The 14,068-nt window shown below is 37.7% G+C and overlaps 1 pseudogene; it reads right to left on the reverse strand.

Moving 5' to 3' along the window:
* Positions 1-13,252, reverse strand: part of LOC119509849 — a 29,548-nt pseudogene extending 16,296 nt beyond the window's left edge.
* Positions 13,253-14,068: the final 816 nt, after the last annotated feature.

Raw genomic sequence — 14,068 nt, forward strand, 5'->3', positions numbered from 1 at the left:
GCGGCAGAGAGGCTGAGGAAATTATTGAGAAGAAATGCCCCTAATTTTCTCATATTTATAGCAGAGAACCTTCTTAGACTTTTATTGCCCTCTCAGTAAAATATTTTGTTTCTATTTCCATAAATGAGACCCTGCAAAGGCCTACCTGAGCTCTCTGGGCAATTGATAAAGCAGGAGAAGGCTAATATTTTATTATTTAACATGCCAAGCCAGTATTGTTTCACTTTGCCTTATTTTAAAATATTAAATTTTGGTAGATATTGTGAAGAAATGCTTTTTCAATAACCAAGCATCCTTAATTTAACTAACACTGGCAACAGTATGATTGATTTTAAGGGTCATTTCACAAACTGCTGTTTTCCAGACAGATGCTGCCTCCAGTTATCAACATCCCTCATCTCTTCTGGTCCTTCATCAGTCAGAAAGTGTGTCTGTCTGTCTGCCCCTCTCTTTCTCTCTCACCTTCCCTCTCATTTTCTATTTCATAAAGGGAGAAAGAAAATATTCTAAGCATGAACTGGGCAAATGAGTGGTTCCTAGACGACTTGAAAATTACTTTCTTAAGGGAATAGCCTGATATCTGTTATGTATCCACTAAATGACATGCTTTCTATGCCTCACCCCACACATAAACAGAAAGAAGTCAGTGATTTGCTTGGTTTCATATCTTAAATGAAAGTAAATTTTGCCATTTTGTAAAGAAAATTTTGTAGCTGTGGGTTCTGATGGTCATATCTTGCTCTTGTAAAGGTTATGTAATGGGTGGAAGGTAGGTAAATTTGAGTTCATAATGAGGATGATCTTTTATCATTCCCAACAGATTCATGCTCTGAGTAGGTAGGAATGAAATAAGGGGTTCAGGACTCATAAAAACATTAAGTTTCCTTAGTAAACTTTCTTAGTAAAAGATCTTTATTGCAACTAGGCCAGGATTAACCCCACAATGTTCCTCCAGGTTTCTTGTCCAAGAACTCCTGTGGAAATGACTCCAGTGGGGGATGGGGAAGGAGAAAGGAAGAATGACTTTAGTTTCTGGCTCAAGTATCCTCAGAAATGTGGAGCAAGTTGACGGGAGCTACCGACACTATTAGAATGTGTGGATGGCAAGAAAGGCTGCAGACTAGGATGATTTGGACCAAGAATCCAAGGGGAGTGGACATGAAGGAGATGACTCCAAGTTAAGGACTGTTACAGCAGAGAAAAGTGTGGCCGTGGAATCTCAAGACCAACAGCTTAGGGCAGGGCACTTCTAACCACACATTAGAAGAAATTATGAGTGGGAATTTTATGCATAATTCTTTTCCCTAGTTGCATAAATAAATTCTTCAGTCATTTTGGGAGAGGCACTTTTATGAATATGAATGTATCGATTTTCATGATAGGGAAAATCATTAGAAGGCACTAAAAGGAGTACCAGTCATTTTGTGTTCTCTTCCTGGCCACCTTCATTCCCTCTCTCTTCTCCAATTCAACTCCCTTCCTAAGCTGTGATAAAGAATAATGGCATCAGACTGAGCTTCCGTGAGGGTGGTGTCCAGTAGGTTGTGTCTCATATGTTCTAATCCAGTGATGTGTTGAGAAAGCTTCTGGTGTGTGGCCTGGGCTCAGAGAGAGTGCTGGAGCTGAACACTGAAGGCTGCCATGGCCCCTGGGGAGAAGAGTGACATTCTTCTAAGTTCTTAATACGTGCACTCTTTTTTCCTCTTCAGAACAGCTTTATGAGCTAGATGCTTTTATTACCAGCTCATATAGGGGAGGGACCAGGCATGGAGAAGTGAAGTGATTGTTCCTGGTTACATGACATACATGTACTATGTCCTTTGCTATTAGATAATAACATCCATGGGGATACAGATGCAGGTTAGTCATGGAGGGACAGTCACCAGCTCCGAAACTGCTTCTTCATACTAGCCTCAGTACTAATCTGACTCAAATTTTGGCTAGCCACTTTGCATACACTGTATCATTTAATCTCCAGAATGATCCTGTTGAGTAGCTGTGAATATTTCCAATATATTGAAATCTGTTGACCCAGTAGGGTCAATAGCAGATAGTTAAAATCAAATGTATACATGCCAAGGAATGATTGTAGTCCCATTCATCTTTTATAACTACATTTAGATTACCTTTGTGAGAAACAGAGAAACAGGTGAGAAAAGATATTGGAGGTCCGTGTTCATTCCAGTGATGAAACAATTCAGAAAAATTGCACCAAAGGGTCAGTATAGGGGAGATCTGAATGTAGTACAGTGCTATATTTATTTTTTCTTTTTTTCTCAGGTAACATCAAATGTACTTCAGTACACATTAATGTTTTATAAATCTCAGATGTGTTTATAATTCATTACATATCTCATTTGTTTTCTGCCAGATTTGTATGGTTTATTTAAAGACCACAGAGCAGCAATGGAAATTAAAGCATCAGCAGAGGGGAGGAGGAAGACCTTCTTCCATCAACCATGTCTTACTCACTTATGTAAATTGTCTCTAGAAGAGCCTAGTTCAAGTTGATTTATTTTCATTAGAACTTGAAAGCCCCATTTCTGATCATGATCAGTGAGGTCAAATCATACTATGTTCAGTCGCAGTCAATTTCATAGGAAACTCAGGTACAAATGATCAGTAATTCTAAAAATGAGGCAACAGACCACATACATAATCTTTCAAATTCAGACACTATTATTATTAACAGGGTTATGACTGGCTGTTTGTACTGTTTCTCACATGCATCCTCTTTGGAAAAGCAGGAACAGGCTCCCTAATTCCTGTAATTACTCTGTTGCCTCATCTGAGAGACAGTGAGCATCCTGGCATGAAGCCTCTATTGATAAAAATGTAGTCATTGTTTTGCCCTATATTTCTAGAGACATCATGAGAAGCAGAAAAGAAGATAAGGATGAGGTACCAAATGGAAAGCACCAAACATATATAGGTATAGCTGTTACTGTAAATCAAATAGAAGACAAGGACAGCAAGCACCATGCTATAGTGGATGGAGAAAGGGCTTTGGACTTGTACAGACCCAGGTCAGATCCTGGGACCACAATTAACCAGCTAGGTGATATAGAGAGGTTGCATAGTATTTCTGAGACTATTTCCTCATCTGAGAAATTGAGACGTGGTCATCCAGCATTGTAGTAGTCATTAAATAAGATAAAGTATACAATGTATCTAGCTCAATGTCTGACCATCTTTGTTCAATAAAGACTAGTTCCCTGCCTTGTAAGGCCACCCCCTCAAAAAAGAAATATAGGACTTAATTTGTGCTCTAAACCAACCACCTCAAGAAAGATCCCTTTGCAGATATATATATGTACACACACACACACACATACACACACATATATACATATATATCTTTATGTATACACATTATATCTTTATACACACACACACACATATATATGCACCTATATCTTTATATATCTATATCACCACTGTTCTGCACATGAATATTGATGTCCACCTTAGGGTAGAAAAGAGTTGTTGTCTGATTATTCCAAGGTCACTGACCATCGATTGTTCTTGTATCCTCCAATTCTTTAACTCACCTTTTTGCCCTGGTAACAGAAAATAAATGTCTTCTTAAGAAGTATCCCTCTACACACACACACACACACACACACACACACACACACACAGTCCTCTGTGTCCAAATGATTGAGAGGGGTTGGATTCCAGTTTTCTGGTTCTAGGGTTAGGCACATATCCCAAGCTTTACCATGAGGGGTACCATGTGGAGATAATTAAAATCACAGGAGGACAGAGAAACAGAAGGGTATAGCATGCATACATATACACATACGTGCTCTAGGAACACAAACGCGGGGCCTCTAAACCAGGCTGCATTCAGGAATCATAGAAGCCTTCCAAGAGAGAAGGTCTGAGTCACTTAGCTGGAAAAATAATGCAGATAAAGTGTGCCATAAAGAGGAAACAGAATGTGCATAGATGTGGCAAGAAAGACATTTGAGATTTTGGAGATAGAAGGAAATTAAGAATGGTCAAAGCCATGGATTGTGAGCAAGACAGGTGTATGATTCAGACTAAAGGACCGCATATAGTTTGTTTACATTTATTTTCAAATCCACATCCCTTATTTGCAAAAGCGAGATGTGGTATTAAGTACAAATAAGTAGTACAGCTAACAAGAGCTATAATTTTTGAGGAGGAAGTGCTGGTATCTTTGAAAATAATGAGATAAAATTATGAAGTAAGGAGAAGCAAATAGAGTCAATTGGAAGCCAGATGATTCCAAATTCTTAGTGCAGAGAGACATGTATTCTTACCTATATGATTTTGTTTAAATGCTCCTCTTATGGGTATATAAAATATCCCTCCCTCTTCCATTCTGTAGCTTCATACGCCTTTAAACTCTTTGAGGAACCCTTTCTAGAGACAAAAGTATGTTCTTCCTACCTGTGCCTGACCTGCCATGATGACTCATGTGTTCCACACATGTGGTTTTGTGCACATGGAGAAACCTCCCTAAGTGAGAGAATCTTTGTATGTGTTTGGGAACTCTGGTAGGAAATCCTCAGGGTCAGCCTTCCTTGCGGCCCCAAGAATGCACGATTTCAGTGAGCTACTTCTACACCATCAGAATTCCATCTCTACACTCTAAGGCTTTTGTTTCCCACCACATTTGTGTTTTCTTCAATTTAACTACTCATGATTCCTCAAATACTCTCTTTTCACTATTCCTCAAACATCCCATTGATTTCGCTCACCTACCAGGAAATCATTTCTGATGTTTCTGATGCGTGCATTCCCAAACCTTCCTATCATTTAAAGCCAAGATCAAATTACATTCTTTCAAAAAGCTTCCTTGAGAGAGTCTAAACTTGCATGTAATGGTGCCTAAGAGTCTCCCCCTGAGTACCTCTTTGTTGCTCAGATGTGGCCCCCTCTCTCTAACTGAGCCATCTCGACAGGTGAACTCGCTGCCCTCCCCACTACGTGGGACCCGACTCCCAGGGGTGTAAATCTCCCTGGCAATGCAGAGTACGACTCCCGGGGATGAATGTGGACCTGGCATCGTGGGACTGAGAGTATCTTCTTGACCAAAAAGGGGATGCAAAATGAGACGAAATAGTTTCAGTGGCTGAGAGATTCCAAATGGAGTCGAGAGGTCACTCTGGTGGACATTCTTATGCACTATATAGACAACACCTCTTAGGTTTTAATGTATTGGAATAGCTACAAGTAAATACCTGAAACTACCAAACTCCAACCCAGCAGTCTGGACTCCTGAAGACAATTATATAAGAATGTAGATTACAAGGGGTGACAGTGTGATTGTGAAGACCTTGTGGATCACACCCCCTTTATCTAGTGTATGGATGAGTAGAAAAATGGGGATAAAAACTAAAGGACAAATGGGGTGGGATGGGGGGATGATTTGGGTGTTCTTTTTTCACTTTTATTTTTTATTCTTGTTCTGGTTCTTTCTGATGTAAGGAAAATGTTCAGAGATAGATTGTGGTGATGAACGCATAACTATGTTATCATACTGTGGACAGTGGATTGTATACCATGAATGATTATATGGTGTGTGAATGTATTTCAATAAAACTGAATTTAATAAAAAAAAAAAAAAGCTTCCTTGAACCACCCTCCCTCCTGCTGTGACCACAGTACTCTTTGCTCAGCAGAGATCTATTAATTCTCAATTTAATTCTAGCTTCCCTATTAGAAAGAGGAATACAGTTTCAAAGACAACATCTGAATAATTTCCACTCTGATATCTCCAGTCTTAAGTAAGTTATATCCTTTTTCCCCTTGTACTGCAGTTATTTTGATCAAATGTTATTGTAAAATGAACATGGATTTTGGAGACAGGCAGCCCTTGGTTCAAATAGGTGCTCTACCTTTGATAAGTCTGTGAACTTTAAACATTTATTTACGCTCTCCAAATCTGTTTCCTTATTTTTTTTTAAATGAAATAATAATACTCATTTTGCAATAGATGTTTACCCTACTCCTCTGTTATATAAAAGTGAACCAAAAACATTGCCTTTAACTTTCTCTATTAACTTACATTATTTCTTGATGGTACCATCCTTTTGTGGTTTTATTATCTATATTATTTAATAATGTTATTAATATTATGATTTTGTATTTATTGTATATATTATTTATATATATTTCAAAGCACCCAGCTGATTGTGAAGCAACTAGTGAGAATTCAGTAAAAAGTGAATGAATGAATAATAATGAATATACCCTTGGGAGAGTAGTCATGGTCATAGACATTTTCAAATCTATGAAAGGACTGAGAGCAAGTGGGGATGAGGAGAGAGCATCACTGAGTGTTTGCATGTGTGTGTTTCCATGTATGCATGTGTGCACGAGTGTGAGAGAGATGAGGAGTGTGAGAGAGATGAGACTGAAATGTCAGCTTCAACTAAACTTTACTGTTTTACCACAGTTTAGTTTTATCTGTCATAATCCAGAATGAGAGTCTGCACTGCCTTCTTTGGTTTTCTGGTGGTGGGAGAGGGTTGTAATCCTTTCAGAACCAAGAGTAACACCTGGTTACAACCTAGAAGCCTGATGTGACAGTAGCACTTCTTTCTGGAGCCCACGCTATTCTCAGCTGGATCACATAGCCATGAAGAAGAGTACTTGGACTAGCGTGCAAGCAGGAAGTCTTGCTTTGGTCCTCAAATTGGAGACATGTCCCAGAGAATTGGGATGTTCTGTCCTGAGGTGCTTTAATCACCCAACATCCAGTATCCTTAGAATTGATCGCTTTCCCAGGTGCCTCTGATGCTACAGTTAAATTCTTTCTGTGGTCATGGAAATTATATGGTACAGTAACTAATTATAGGTTATAGAAATAAAAAAGGAATAGGGAAGTAGACTTACAGTAAGTACTGAGCAGACTGAGTCAGGGGAGGACCTAAGCTAATTGGCTTCCTGTCAGAGTTCTCCACGGTCTTAGGAAGCCTTTACATTTAATGAGTGTTTGCCAAGATTAGAGGCTTTTGGCAGAAATCCTCTTCCCACCTCCACCCCCAGGTACTGTGCAGATTAGCTAAAGTGAATAAACTCTTTAACAGGCCCCAAGATTTCTGGACTCAAACAGGATGTCATTCAAGAAGGTACAGTGTTGTTTGGTTTTAATTATTTTACTTGCTTGATTTCTCCTATAACTAGGGTCAGGCCGCCTTACATGCATTTTATGGGTAATATGAAGCTGAGACTCAGAGATTTCAAGCAATTCCTGGATTAAAACTCAAGCCTCCCACAGCCCATTGATCTTTCAGAGCCAGGTCATTAATAAATGGTTGTTGTTCAATTACTTATGGAGCTTATACTCTGTTCAGTTTTCATTTTTCAAATCAATTTCCTCTAATCTCTTCAGATAACTTATTAAATGAAGATATGTAATTCAGAGGTCTTAGCCATGAAGACCTTCTTACATTCTAAGGCCTGATATGCATCCAAAAAGATATGTAGCAATATGTTCTGAGTTAGATGAATTACAGAGAATAGGCATACAAAAATCAACACAGGTTGTGAATCAACAGAATTTGCTTTCAAAGATCCCATAGCTTAAAGAAAAAACAATCTGTTTTAATGCTAACATTTAGTCCACAGTGGTAGGTTATCAGAAATAAAAAGTGTTTGGGTTAGGAAAACCGTCAACTTTATTGGGAGTGAGTTGGAGTGGGGCAGGATGCTGAGATGTTTCAGTGGTTCATCTAGCACTTGGCCATGGGAGAGTACTCAGCAGCAGTCCAACGGGGTTTTCATTTTAAGAAACTGCAAAAATAGGGGCCACGGGGGGCGTATGAGCCATAGTGTGTTTGGCAAGTATCACCATGGGAGGATACCAGGAAACCTGGGTTCTACTGCTCAGTCTCCAGGAAGTGTTCATAGCTACTATTTATTAAGAACATGCACTCGAAACAACTGCACCATACCACCCTTGCCTGATACATTTGGGGATTTAGTTCATCATTTTGCAACTACAAAACAGATTAGGTCAGCTCCAGATATTAATAGGATTGTCATGGGTTAAAATTAATAAAAAGGCATATATGAAAGTGCTTATAGAATTATGCTACACTATGCAAAAGACAGCATAGTAAACTTAACTACCTAGAGAGACCAGCCAGGTCCACAGACAGTGACCCCTTCTAAAGGGCACAAGCACAACTGAGATCTAGTCCATTGCTGAAAAGTGAATATGTGGTCCTAGAACTTGAAGAATTCCACATTTAAAAAAGAAGCTGCAAATTCATAGTTTTAATGTAAAATCTGAATTTTAAATATTGTCTCAAATAAAGTTATTCAGGTAAAAAAAGTCTAGGCTTCTGGCTTGAGATTATAGTACCAAGTAAATGGGAAATCTTATGGTTGTCAAGAGCTCTTGAACAGAAGGCAGGAGACTAACACTCTTCAATGAATTTGTGGAGGTCAATTAACCTCCTCTTGCCTCAGGTGACTAATCCATAAAATGGGTCCAGTAAAATTTGAGATAAATATTCTCTCAATATACTCTCATTCCATTCCTGCCTGTTGGGGATTGGATCATGTACTCCACAGAAGTCATATTCAAGCCTTATCTATGTTCCTATGGGTGTGAACTCATTTATAAATAGTCTCTTTGAATATGTTTAGGTGAGTGGATCATTTCTGTAAAGGATCTTTGAAGATCCTCTTTAGGTTTGGCCAAATTGAATCAGGTAAGAACTTACTCTATGTTACCGCAGGACTTAGTAAGAGGAAATTTGGACATGGTCAGTAATAGAAGCTAGAAGTCAGTCGGTAGGAGCCAGATGATGTAGAAGCCAGAATCAGAGAAAGCCACGGGAGGAGAAGCCAAGGACCTTCCATTTCACAGAGGCAGAGACACAAGTTACCAAACCCCAAGGATTGCAGCAAGCCATCACCAGAATGCTACTGACTGCAAGAGAAAGCATGGCCCTGCTGATGCCTTGATTTGAGACTTGTAGCCTCTAAATTGTGAACCAATAAATTCTTGTTTAAGCCAGCCCACTGTATTTCTCAGCAGCTCTGGCAAACCAAGACACTGCCTCAATTTTAAAATCTTGGATTTTCATGTTAGAAGCAGTGTTTTTTGTTTTTTGTTTTTTGTTTTTTTGTCTTACACATCTTACATTTTGGTGAGGATATGGAAAATATATGGAAAAAAGAAGTGAGGATCCTTTTATAGCAGCTCAGACAAGTCCAAATTGATCCTCCCTCCTCCGACATCCCCAACTCCAATTAATATGGTCTTCACTTGTCAAGGAAAGGAGTGATTAGAACAAGAAAAGGGAAAATTTCAAAGAAGAGTTATTTGACAGAGAATAGGAAGGAAACAGGCAACTGAAGACTCTCATATAGGAATGTATTTGGCAAGAGTATTTGGATGATATTGGTAAATAAAAGGTTGGGTTTCAGAGCGGTTAAGTTTGTTCTTTATGACCTCAAGCATAGAATTAGCATTGGTGGGTGAAATGTACTGGGCACAGCTTTGGTTGGATATCAAGAAGCCTTATCAAAGCTGCCCATGATAGACAAGGCTGTTCTGAGAGGTAGAGAGTGCCTTGTAGTTAGAAAAATTAAGTGATGGTTAAAGTAATGCTTTGTGGGGATATTCAAAGATGGATTTTAGCATTATACATAGAGAGGAAGGAAAAACTGATAAGAAGCTGAAAGAAAAAAATCCTGAGCTTTTCCTGAGCCCACCTGCATCCCATTCCAAGCCTGAGTGCCTGTGAGAATAATGTAATAAACATGGGTGTCTGATTCATTAGGACTTGGTTGAAACTGAAAATGTGAATGTATTTTTTGGCAAGCAATCCCAGGTCATTCTTTTGATTCTGCAGTATCCATTTTTCCCTGGACTCTGGTCCAGGTGGTTGGTAAAGCCTTTTCTAGTCCTGATATTCTCTTTAAAAAATATTTTATTGAGCATATACTGCATTCCTGTCACTGTGACTTTACATTCATTATATGATGTTACCTCTATCTCATACAGCTGGAACATTTAGGGATTTACAGATGGGAAAAATGAGGCTCTGAGAAGTTATGTAGCTAAGATGTGATAGAGAAGAGCTTTTATTTTTGACAATTTTTACTTTAAAGCCTCTTGATCTCACGGATGTATACAGTGTCTTTTATTATGCCTAAAAACATGAAGTGCTCTTGGAAACCAAGTAAAACGTGTACCCCTGGGAAGGAATAATACCTGTGACAGGTTGGTGAGCAAAGCACTCAAAGGGAACATTTGAGATGGCCAGGTTTCCAACCTGCCCTTGCGATCTCAGCTCGCTCCTGTGAGTATGAATAAAATTAATTCATGGGGCAGGGACAAGGGGCAAGGGTGAGCAAGGAAAAGAAAATCTGAGAAAAATTTATTTTCAAGATAGAATGATATTTATCTGATTAAGGCCCTGGGCTGCCTGTCCCCATGTCATGCAAATGTGCTCTCAAAGCAATGCAGATATTTCTCAGAATGAGCCGGCTGGGCAGAATTTTGTGATGAACATGTGAAGCCAACCAATAATACAGACCCAATCAGGGTGACCTGTTTCCAAGGAGAGGGCAGTGCCCAAGTGTTGTAAATTTCAGTTTCTCATGCCCCTACATCTAAGTAAGGCAGAAAGGCCCTTTGTGGTGCACAGGAGGCTCTATTCACCTCTTTATTCCTTCCCCCAGAATAGGAAAATGGAAATAAAAAAGCCACATGTTTTGTTTTGTTTTGTTTTGTTTTAACTTCAACCCAACTGATTTTTTCTGAATCAAAATGGGCTCTGGATAAATAAAGGTCAGTCCAGCCTTGACACTTTCTTCATTAACTGCAAATCAACATCTAGCTGTCATTGTTTCTAGCTCTTTCACCAAATATGTGCTGGAAGATAACATCAGCATGGGCCAGTGAAGCATGAGGTATATATCCAGAACTGTCAATAGCAGAGGCAAGAGACAGTTATTATTTACTACAGTATATTTATTTTTTATGTGTAAAAACACTCTAAATATTATCACTAGGTTTAATGCCATCCTAAAGATAATGACTTTTCTGCAGAAAACAATAAGACAATTATTCTGCTTACTCAGAGGTTTTGGGTCCTGTAAATAGAAAAGTGTTAAAAGTCAGACAGCCACTACATCATGTTATTATAGTACTTCTCGCTTTACCCAAGTCTTTAGTTATACTGATATCCTTTTTATGGCCCCAAATGTACAGCCTCTGTAGAAAGGTTGAATAGATTTCTGTTAATAAATATAGTCTAACATGAAAGAGAAGAAAGGCATTAGTAGAACAATTAGGGAACAATTAAAATGGAGCCGGGGAAATGGAACAGTGAAACACTCATCAGAAGGAGGATTTGTGCCTGGCCTTATGGCAAGAATATAGTAGGGACTGATTAAAATTGAATGAGGAAGAGGTTGATTCTGAAACTTAGCAGAAGGAAAAGTTTGTGCACCCATACTTTTAACTCATACTGGAATACTGCAACCAGCACAATGAAATATGAAGTGTGATTTGCATTGAGTTCATCCATGAAATTGTAAGAATTAAGAGATTTTTTAGGGTGAATCTATAAGCACCTTTCAATTAAACTTATTTTGAGATATGGATTTATAGCAGTTGCAAAAATAATGTAAAGAGATCTTGTTGTACACCCAGTTCTCTGGAAAGGCAATATCTTGCAAAAGTATGATACAATGTTAAAACCAGAATATTGACATTCATTCAGTTTAGATGCAGAGCAGCTGCATCACCAAAAGAATTCCTCACCTTGCCCTTTTATAGCCACCCCCAACTCCCCTCCCGTTCCATGCTCGGCCACCTCCATCCTTGACCACTGTTCTCTATTTCTAAAATTTTATCATTTCCATAATGTTGTATGCCTGAAATTAAAGAGAATGTAAACTTTTGAGACCAGCTTTTTGCTCACTCAATATAATTTCCTCGAGATTCATCCAAATTGTTTCCTGTGTCAATAGCATGTCCCTTTTTGTTGCTGGCTAGTGTTCCATGAGGTGGTTTGTTTACCCATTCCTCATAGAAGGGATCTAGATTGTTTCTAGCTTTTGTATATTAAATCTGAATAAAGATGCTATGAACATTTGTGTACAGATTTTTGCATGAATATACATTTTCATTTTTCTGTACTAGGTGTCCAAGAGTGAAATTACTAGGTTCTATGGTAATTGCATGCTTAGTTTTATAAGAAGCTGCCAAACAGCTTTCCAGTATTGTTGGACCATTTTATATATCCATCAGAATATATGAGTGATCCAGTTTCTCCACATCCTGGCCAGTATTTGGTGTTTTCACTTTTATTTTATTTTATTTTATTTTATTTTATTTTTTCACAGTATCATCACACTTATTTTATTTTTATTTTTATTTTAGCTTTTTGGTTATGTATGTAGTAATATTACATTGTGGTTTTAACCTGCATTTCCCTGATAGCTAATAATGTTGAACATATTTTCATCTGTTTAATTGCCATCCGTATTCACATCTGCTTTGGTGAAATGTCTATTCATGTCTTCTTTCCATATTATAGTTGGATTGTTTGCTTTTTAATGTTGTTTTGAGAGTTCTTCATTTTAGATACTAGTCCATTGTTGATTATGTGGTTTACAAGTATTTTCTTCCATTTTGTAGCATGACCATTTATGCTCTTCAAGGGACCTTTTGCAGTGTAAAAGTTTCAATTTTTTTTCACTTAATAAACTTTTATTTTGGAACAGTTTTAGATTTATAGAAAAATTGTGAATATAGTACAGTTCTTATATTCTTTATAATCAGTTTTCCCCTATTATTAACATCTCATTTTGGAATTCTGTTTTTGTTTAATTGAACCAATATTGATATATCAGTATTAATTAAAGTACATGCTTAATTCAGATTTCTTTAGTTTTGCCTAATGTCCTTTATCTGTTCCAGGATTCCAACCAGGATATCACATTACATTTAGCAATTGTGTCTCTTAAGCTCTTCTTGGTTGTGACAAATTCGCTGAATTTCCTTGTTTTGTCATGAACTTGACAAATTTGAGGAGTACTGTTAGGTATTTTATAGAAAGTCTCTCAACTGGGATTTGTTGATGTTTTCCTCATGGTTAGACTAGGATTACATGTTTATATGAGGAAGACCATGGAGATAAGCTGCCATTTTCATCACATCATATCAAGAATACATACTCAACATGACTTACCAGTTTATATGAATCTTGATCATCCGGTTGAGATAGTATTTATCAGGTTTTTCCATTATAAGGTTACTTTTTCTCTACCCACTTCCAGTCCCACCTTTCCAAACTGTTCTTTTTGGAGGAATATCATGTAGATTTTCTCCTATATTGTTTTCCTAAAGTGTTATAGTATTACATTTAAGTCTGTGATCCAACTTGATTTATCTTTGTGCAAGACGTGAGCTTAAATCAAGGTTCATTTTTTTGACCTAAAGATGATTCAGGACTGTTTTTCTTCAGCACCATTTGTTGAAAGGACTATCCTTCCTCTATTGAATTTCTTTTGTACTTTACCAAAAAAAACATTTGGCACATTTGTGTGGGGCTATTTCTTGGTTCTTTATTCTGTCCCACTGATCTATGGTCTCTAAATCCATTAATGCAACTCTCTTGAGTACAGTAGTTACCTGCTAGACATTGCTATTGGTAGAGTGATTCCTCCTTCTTTATTAATTCTTTTTCAAGATTGTTTTAGCTATCCAAAAGCCTGTTTCTTTCCATATAGTCTTTAAAAAAGCTTGTCTGTATCGATTTAAAAAATTGCTAGGATTTTCATAGGAATTGTATTAAACCTAGAGATCAGTTTTTGGGAGAATTGACATTTATAGTATGTTGAGTCCTCCAAACTATGAATATGCTGCACTTCTCATTTGTTTATGTCTTTTTTGATTTGTTTCTTCTGAGGGGCAATTCTGTGCATGGTTTGTTAAGTTTATGCCTACATTTTCCATTTTTGGAGTACTTGTAAATAGTGTTGTGTTTTTAATTTCTGTTTCCACGTTTGTTGTCAGTATATAGAAATACAATTGATTTTTGTGTGATCTTATATTTTGCTA

This window comes from Choloepus didactylus, chromosome 15 (genome assembly GCF_015220235.1).
Source record: "Choloepus didactylus isolate mChoDid1 chromosome 15, mChoDid1.pri, whole genome shotgun sequence".
Taxonomy (NCBI): Eukaryota; Metazoa; Chordata; class Mammalia; order Pilosa; family Megalonychidae; genus Choloepus; species Choloepus didactylus.